Source organism: Triticum aestivum, chromosome 1A, assembly GCF_018294505.1.
Source record: "Triticum aestivum cultivar Chinese Spring chromosome 1A, IWGSC CS RefSeq v2.1, whole genome shotgun sequence".
Lineage (NCBI taxonomy): Eukaryota > Viridiplantae > Streptophyta > Magnoliopsida > Poales > Poaceae > Triticum > Triticum aestivum.
This window is the reverse complement of record NC_057794.1, coordinates 379,022,387-379,031,242: the sequence shown is the minus strand read 5'-3', so window position 1 is coordinate 379,031,242 and position 8,856 is coordinate 379,022,387.

The window sequence follows — 8,856 nt, the reverse complement described above, 5'->3', positions numbered from 1 at the left end:
CAAGTTTTACCAGGCTGGTGGGGACATGTAGTCGCGTCCACCCATATAAGGGGATAACGATCCACCTTTTCACCCATGCCTTCTTCCTCCTCTGCCTATCCATTCTTGCGCACCCGAGCTCCAGCGCCCAAGTCCGCACTACCACCTCAACCTTCTCCAGTCATGTCCGGAGCGGGAGGCAAGTGGATGGTCTCCTCCGTCACGGAGGGACACATAAAAAAGTTGAGGAAGGCCGGATATCTGGCCAGCGACATCGCGCACCGGCTCCCCGAAAAGGGGCAGCTCATCCCCACTCCTAGGCCCCATGAGAGGGTGGTATTTCTCCCCCATTTCCTTCGTGGACTGGGCTTCCCTCTGCATCCATTTGTCCAGGGGCTCATGTTCTACTACGGCCTGGATTTCCACGATCTGGCCCCAAACTTAGTCCTCAACATCTCGGCGTTTATCGTCGTGTGCGAGCTTTCCTCCGCATCCGCCCCCATTTCGGCTTATGGCTAAAGACCTTCAACGTCAAGCCGAAGGTGGTGCGCGGCAGCCAGACAGAGTGCGGCGGCGCCATGGTTGGCAAGATGGCCAACGTCCTGTGGCTCGAGGGCTCCTTTGTGGAGACCCTGAAGGGCTGGCAATCAGGGTGGTTTTACATCACCGAGCCGCGCGACGCCGAATGGGTCGCACCCCCTGAGTTCCGATCCCCCCCCCCCACGCGGCTCACCTCCTGGAAGGAGACAGGCCTATCTTGGGGTAAAAAAGGAGAGCTGACCGGACTCCAAACATGCATCCAAACCCTAGTGGACAAGAAGCTCAAGCTTGTCAACGTACTCTAGGTTATGCTCGTCCGCCTGATCCTCCCGTGTCAACGACGGGCCTTCAAGCTTTGGGAGTTCGACCCGACGCAGCATCAAACTCTTAACAGGCTCTTCGACACGACGTATGAAGATGCCTGGAGGATGCTTTTCAAGGGCGCCGAGGCTCCCGCATCCGCTGCCGAGGATCGCGGATTCAGTACTCAGCATCATGCTCATGCGGTAAGCTGTTTTTGTCCTTTTACAGGGTATCAGTTTTTCATAGTTTGACTCTATGCGGGATCTGAGTTCCCTTATCTTTGATAGGATTGGGAGGTGACGTTTGGACATATCAACTGTCCGGCTCCTTTGCCCGAAGGCCCAGCGAACGCCCATTTGGCGAAGCTACTGGTTCCGGCACCCTACATGGTGTCGGAGAAGAAGGCCAAGAAGGCCGCGGGGACTCGAAGGAGTGCCCGGCGCCAGGAGGTGTCGGATTCGTCATCCGACGGTCCCGAAGCGCCTTCCTCTCGTGAGGACGAGGAGGAAGAAGAAGAGACCTCTCCTCCTCCAGCGGGAGGAGAGAAGAAAAGGAAGGCCGCCCTCTCTAAGGAGGTCGGAGGGTCCAAGAAGGGGAAAACCCTTCCTCCAGACTGCTCCACCGACGTCGACGACGACAAAGAGGAGTGGCAGCCCAGGGACAAGCCCTTGGCGAAATCGTAAGTGTCCGGATACCGGAGTAATTCATAGTATTTGTTTTTTGCACAGCTTTCCCTTATGTCGAATATGTTTATGCAGCCCACCCAAAGACTGGCTCGATGCATCGTCGAGCGGCTCACTGGACCCGTCGGAGGTGAACTCGCTTCCGACGGCTTCATCCCCCTGCCCTGCGGACGACACCGAAGTGTTGTCCCAACAGGTTCCAAGCCGGGAGGAGGTGGTCCTGGAGGCGTCGCAAGGCGACCTCCCGGACTCCAGGAGTAAAGGGGATGAAACCCCCCAGGGCTCTAAGTCCGGCTCAAGGCCGGATGCCGCTCCGGAACCTTCAAAGGTTCTAGAGTCCGGCGGGCGACCTCCTTCCAAGAGGAGCAAGCCCACCGTGCCGGTGACCCCCGTCCAACCGGAGGCGCCGGACAATATGTTGGAGGCGCTCCAAGGTGCCTCCATCGACGAGGGGCACCGCACTATTATGAGTGCGGTGATCCAGAAGATTCAATCCGCCAAGAGCGGACTGACTGAAGCTTGCACTACCCTTTTAACAGGCTTTGAGGTAAGTAAATGATGTTTAAATAATGTTGCCGCATAGACAGTAGCCCGTGATGCTCTGTTTGGCTTTCGGGAAGAAAAGCCGAATAGAGGATCAAAGAATTCGCAGGAGTCTAACAAAAGGAGTCAATATGCGTATGCAGGCTTCTCTGCTAGCGTCTGCCGCACTGACTGCGGAAGTGGACATGCTGAAGCAGAGCCTCGAGAAGTCCGAGCAAGAGCTCGGGCATGCCAAGAAGCAGCTCAAGGAGAAGGAAGGTAAGAAATACCCTGTTTGAATATGTATATAAAAAAGGCGCAATTGCAAAAAATGACAGGATTGACATGGCTATTGTAGGGGCCACGTCCGAGGTGGTGACCCTTAAGCAAGCGCTGCTCGAGGCCGAGAAGAGTGCGGCCGCGGAGCGCACCGAGCGGGAGAGGTATGAGGCTGAGGTTGGCAAGGTGCGGCAAGAGCTCCAGGTTCTCATGAAGAAACATGAGAGTTTGGAGCTTGACTCAAAGATGCGAGTGTCCGAGCTCGCGGCAGCTATAGAAAATGCCAAGTCTGCCAAGACCGAGTCCCAGAAGACCCTCCAGGAGTTGGATGAGGTGAAGAAGATAGCGATGGGTAAGGCATTTTTTATGCAAAGTAAACATATAAACATGAGTTACTTGATACTTACCCGAATCCGGAGCTCTCCAGGGGCATTTGCAGATCTTCCCCAGAGTGTATCCGATGCCGCCGCATTCTATCGAGCCAAGGAGGGCAGCTCGACGAAGAAGGTGTTCTGGTCTTAGTATGCTGAGGCCGGACACCCTGTGCCCCTGAGCGACCAGCTGAAGCAACTGGTCGAGCTCCACAAGGCGGCCGAATAGGCCATGAAGGGCCTCCTAGTTCGGCTGTGGCCTGGAGAGGCCCTGCTTGGGAGCTATTTCAGGCTGGTGCGGCGGCTGGTGGCGGCCTGTCCAAGGCTTGAAGATATCAAGCGCTCCGTCTGCATTGAAGGTGCCCGTAGAGCCCTTGCCCGTGCTAAGGTGCACTGGGGCAAGCTGGATGCGGAGAAGCTTGTGAAGGACGGGCCACCGCCGGGGAAAGAGCATCACAAGCCCGAGAATTATTATAAGGATGTTCTGAAGGGTTCCCGCCTTGTTGCGGATGAATGTACCAAGGATGTATTTTTTGAGTAAAACCCGCTCGTGTTATCCTGTGCGCTAAAAACTTGTTCATATGCGCTAAGCAATGCTGCTTGAATTTAAAATATTACCTTCTGTGCGGTTGTTTATCAATACTAAGAGATGGCGAGTCGTCGGCTTCTGCCCCCTTGCCGCTAGTGCTGGGGTGTTCGGGGATAAACCTGGGTGCTCTTTTTCCCATATTTGGGTCATTCGAGGGAGGCGCTCAGCCCAACGAACGAGGCAATCGGACTATAATGCGTGAACACTCTCACTTAGCCATAGAATTCTATAATTTTAAATTTCGGCGAAGCCCCTAGTATTCGGAAGACCGAGTTCGGGGCGCTATCCACGCCTTGGCCGGACAGAGCCGACTCCTCGCCCTAAGCGGCATAAGTCTTTAAGGACTCGAAAAGACCTCTCGAACAGCGACCAGCTCTCGCCTCATCATGACGGTCAGTTTTAGCTTTCTCCACTGAGGTGCTCGGCCTAGCTCAACTGGGCACAATCGCAATGGTTCTCCTAGTGCTACCTTAGCCGATATAGCGGAACGTAAGGCACCAAAACATAGGAGTCGGGCAAACCCAACTATTGACCCAAGACATGATTCGGAGCCGATGCATATAATGCTATAAGTTCGGGGTGCCGCACTTGTGAAAGTGTTCGGACTTCTCACACCATGTTGAGGGGTACTGAAGCCCCTGGCGTATTTTGCCCGTACCCAAGTGTACGGGTGTGACATGTCATTAGGGAACATATATATATATATATAAAGGTAATGCAAAAAATGGACAAAATCTATGCATTGGTCATTAAAATAGCTGCGATCAAAGTAGAGCGATACAAGTAATGTGATAAACGAAAAGTTGGACTATTTAACATGTCTGCTCCAGGGGCAAGCTACGGAATAGTATGCGGAACAGGTATACTGCTCGTGATAGAGACCACCTGGGATTTCCGTAATGCGGCATGGCTCGTCTGCTTCTCTAGTTCTTGCATCGTTTTCTGCAGCAGCTGCACTACCGAACAGGCCTTCCGAAGAGTAGAGTCCTGAAAGTAAGAGAAAAGTAAAAAATCGGCAGCCCCTGGTGTGGTTTAAGCCATGTTTTGGGCGTGTCGTGATGGTGCCCCTCCCCCTATGCCCATGGTATTTCCAGAGCGTAGTTATGGACGCGAAGTACTGGCATCGCCTTTTTGCGATGGTTGGGGTTGGGGCCGCATTGCTACGCCTGCTCGGGATGTGCCAGGCGGTCTTGTTGTAGATTACTCCGGGCGCGCTTGACGGTGTCCGGACGTTTAATGGCCGGACTGGGGAATTGCCTGGAGAGGCTGCTTTGTACTTCCGCTGCAAGGGCCGCCGTGTGCTCCTCCATTCGGAGGGAGCGTTCGGTGTTTCCATTGACCGTAATTACTCCTTGAGGGCCTGGCATCTTGAGCTTAACGTATGCATAGTGCGGGACCGCATTGAACTTGGCGAATGCGGTGCGCCCAAGCAGTGCATGATAACCACTGCGGAACGGGACTATGTTGAAGATTAACTCCTCGCTTCGGAAACTATCCGGAGATCCGAAGACCACTTCAAGTGTGACTGAGCCTGTGCAGCTGGCCTCTACACCTGGTATTATGCCTTTAAAGGTCGTTTTGGTGGGCTTAATCCTTGAGGGGTCTATGCCCATTTTCCGCACTGTATCCTGGTAAAGCAGGTTCAGGCTACTGCCGCTGTCCATAAGGACTCTGGTGAGATGAAATCCGTCAATAATTGGGTCGAGAACCAATGCGGCGAATCCTCCATGACGGATGCTAGTGGGATGGTCTCTTCGAACAAAGGTGATCAGGCAGGAGGACCATGGGTTGAACTTTGGGGCGACTGGCTCTACCGCGTATACGTCCCTTAACGCGCGCTTCCGCTCCCTTTTGGGGACGTGGGTGGCGTATATCATGTTCACCGTCCGCACTTGTGGGGGAAAACCCTTCTGTCCATTGTTGTTCGGCGGCCGGGGCTCCTCGTCGTCATCTCTATGCAACCCCTTGTCTTTGTTGTCGGTGCTTAATCTGCCTGCCTGCTTGAACACCCAACAGTCCCTGTTGGTGTGATTGGCCAGCTTTTCGGGGGTGCCATGTATTTGGCACAAGCGGTCGAGTATTCGGTCCAAGCTGGACGGGCCCCTAGGATTCCTTTTGAATGACTTTTTCCGCTGACCGGATTTAGAGCCTCTGAATCCGGCATTAACTGCCGTATCCTTAGCATTGTCGCTGTTGATGTGGCGCTTCTGCTAGTTGCAACGCGACCTGCCACTAATGTCCCTGGTGTCCGAACGACCAGGGTTCTTGGTCATATTGTTGCTACGAGCAAGCCAGCTATCTTCTCCCGCGCAAAAGCGGGTCATGAGTGCCGTGAGTGCTGCCATAGATTTCGGCTTCTCCTGTCCTAGGTGCCGGGCAAGCCACTCGTCACGGATATTATGCTTGAAGGCTGCTAAGGCCTGTGCGTCCGGACAGTCGAGTATTTGATTTTTCTTTGTTAGGAACCGTGTCCAGAATTGCCTGGCCGATTTGTCTGGCTGCTGAATTACGTGGCTTAGGTCGTCAGCGTCTGGGGGTCGCACATAAGTGCCCTGGAAATTGTCGAGGAATGCGGCTTCCAGGTCCTCCCAACAGCTGATTGACCCTGTTGGCAGGTTGTTAAGCCACTGCCGAGTTGGTCCTTTAAGCTTGAGTGGGAGGTATTTGATGGCGTGGAAATCATCGCCGCGGGCCATGTGGATATGAAGGAGATAATCCTCGATCCATACCGCGGGATCTGTTGAGCCATCATATGATTCGATGTTTACGGGTTTGAAACCCTCGGGGATTTGATGATCCATTATTTCGTCTGTGAAGCAGAATGGGTGTGCGGCCCCTCTGTACTGGGCTATATCATGACGTAGCTCCAATGAGCTTTGTCTACTGAGTTCGGCCCTGCCGAATTTGTGGCCGGCGTGACGGTTACCGTCTCGAGCCGTGGGGCGCCCACGCGATCCATAGATCGATCTTGTTTGCCTTGCCTTGTCCTCCAACATGTCGCGCAAGTCCGGCGCATATTCTCGTGCCTTGGTACGGGGTGCGGCTTGGGTGGAGGGCCATGAGGCCTCTCCATCACGGCCACGAGGTGGCCTGTCGGCCGCGTCGAGTGCTTCCTCCTCTAATCGGGGTAGCAACCTACGCTTTGGGTAGCACTTGGAGGGGCATTAGGGTTTATGCTCTTCGGCCGCAAGGACTTCAGTCCATCTATCGACTAGCCGATCTTGATCAGCTTTAAGCTGTTGCTATTTTTTCTTGAGGCTTCTTGCCGTGGCCATAAGCCTGCATTGAAAACGCTCTTGTTCGACGGGATCCTCTGGCACGGCAAATTCGTCGTCGTCGAGGCTTGCCTCGTCTTCGGAGGGAGGCATACAATTATCGTCCTCGGCCTCTCTGTCGGCCGCTCTCTCATGAGGGCTGGTTTCTCCATCCTCCTATGTTAAATCTTGCTCGGGGGGATGTTCTTCGGCGCTTTCCTGGGTATTATTATCTCCTGTGCTGGAATCGTCATTTTTGTGTTGGCGGGATTTTGAGCGGCGCCGCTGATGCCGGCGCTTTCGCTATTTCTTGGAGGGGTCATCCTCCGCTGTTCCATCGCCCTCTCCCTCTTTTGGGGTGTCCACCATGTATATGTCATATGACGAGGTGGCTTTCCAGGGCCTAGCAGGCGCTGGTTCTTCATCATCTCCTTCATCGGCGTCCATACCGTCGATTTCTTCGGAGTCGAAGTCGAGCATGTCGGTTAAATCATCGACAGTGGCTACCAAGTGGGTGGTGGGTGGGTTTTGAATTTCTTCATCGTCCGTACCCCAACCTTGCTGACCGTAGTCCGGCCAGGGCTCTCCTGACAAAGAGAGAGACTTCAGTGATTTCAGGATATCGCCAAAGGGCGAGTGCTGAAAGACGTCCGCGGCCGTGAACTCCATGATCGGCGCCCAATCGGTTTCGCTCGGTAGGGGCGCGGAGGGTTCGGAGTCCGGAGAAGAATTCGGCTCCATGGATTCACAAGTCTTGCAGAGTACGGGGCTGGTGTTCGGGTCAACCGCCGTTGGGATCGCAGCCCCCGAGGTGGCGTCCAAACTAGGGGTTGGAGCCGATGCGGGGGCGGCCTCCAGGGCACTGTTCGGCGGCAGAGCTAGATCATGCTCATCGTGATAGTGTGGCACGCTCGGCAGTGGTTCGAATCCGTCAAAGATCAAGTCCCCGCGGATGTCGGTCGTGTAGTTTAAACTTCCGAATCTGACCTGACGGCCAAGGGCGTAGCTTTTGATCTACTCTAGATGGCCAAGTGAATCGGCCCGTAGTGCGAAGCCGCCAAAGACGAAGATCTGTCCGGGGAGGAAGGTCTCACCCTGGACTGTATCGCCATTGATGATCGTAGGAGCCATCGGGCCTGACGGCGACGGCATAGAGGAACTCTCAATGAAAGCACTAATGTCGTTGTCAAAACCGGCGGATCTCGGGTAGGGGGTCCCGAACTGTGCGTCTAGGCCGGATGGTAACAGGGGGCAGGGGACACAAAGTTTTACCCAGGTTCGGGCCCTCTCGAGGGAGGTAAAACCCTATGTCCTGCTTGATTAATATTGATGATATGGGTATTACAAGAGTTGATCTACCACGAGATCAGAGAGGCTAAACCCTAGAAGCTAGCCTATGGTATGATTGTTGATGTGTATGTTGTCCTACGGACTAGAACCCTCCGGTTTATATAGACACCGGAGAGGGTCAGGGTTACATAGAGTCGGTTACAATGGTAGGAGATCTGAACATCCGTATCGCCAAGCTTGCCTTCCACGCCAAGGAAAGTCCCTTCCAGACACGGGACGGAGTCTTCAATCTTGTATCTTCATAGTCCAGGAGTCCGGCTTGAAAGTATAGTTCGGCTATCCGAACACCCCCTAATCCAGGACTCCCTCACAACCCATCACCGTCCAACAATCCTACGATGGAATTACTCATGCACGGCGGTGAGCATCATGAAATTGGTGATGGAGGAAGGTTGATGATGACGATGGCGACGGATTCCCCTCTTCCGGAGCCCCAAATGGACTCCAGATCAACCCCCCCCCCCCGAGAGAGATTAGGGCTTGGCGGCGGCTTCGTATCGTAAAACGCGATGAATCCTTCTCTCTCATTTTTTCTCCCCAAACGTGAATATATAGATTTGGAGTTGACGTCGATGGAGCCTCAGGGGGCCCACGAGACAGGGGGCGCGCCCCCACCCTCGTGGACAGGGTGTGGGCCCCCTGGTGTTGATTCTTTCGCCAGTATTTTTTATTAATTCCAAAAATATTCTCTATTGATTTTCAGGTCATTCCGAGAACTTTTATTTCTGCAAAAAAATAACACCATGGCAAATTCTGCTGAAAACAGCGTCAGTCCGAATTAGTTCCATTCAAATCATGCAAGTTAGAGTCCAAAATAAGGGCAAAAGTGTTTGGCAAAGTAGATACGTTGGAGACGTATCAGCCGCCCCCCGCACACGTGGATTAAAAAAGGACGGCCTCCCGATGCTTCCACTGGCTGATGCATGTGCCCGATGTTAGTGGTCACTATTGATATGAGCGCGTTCGGTCGTTGGGCGGTCACCATC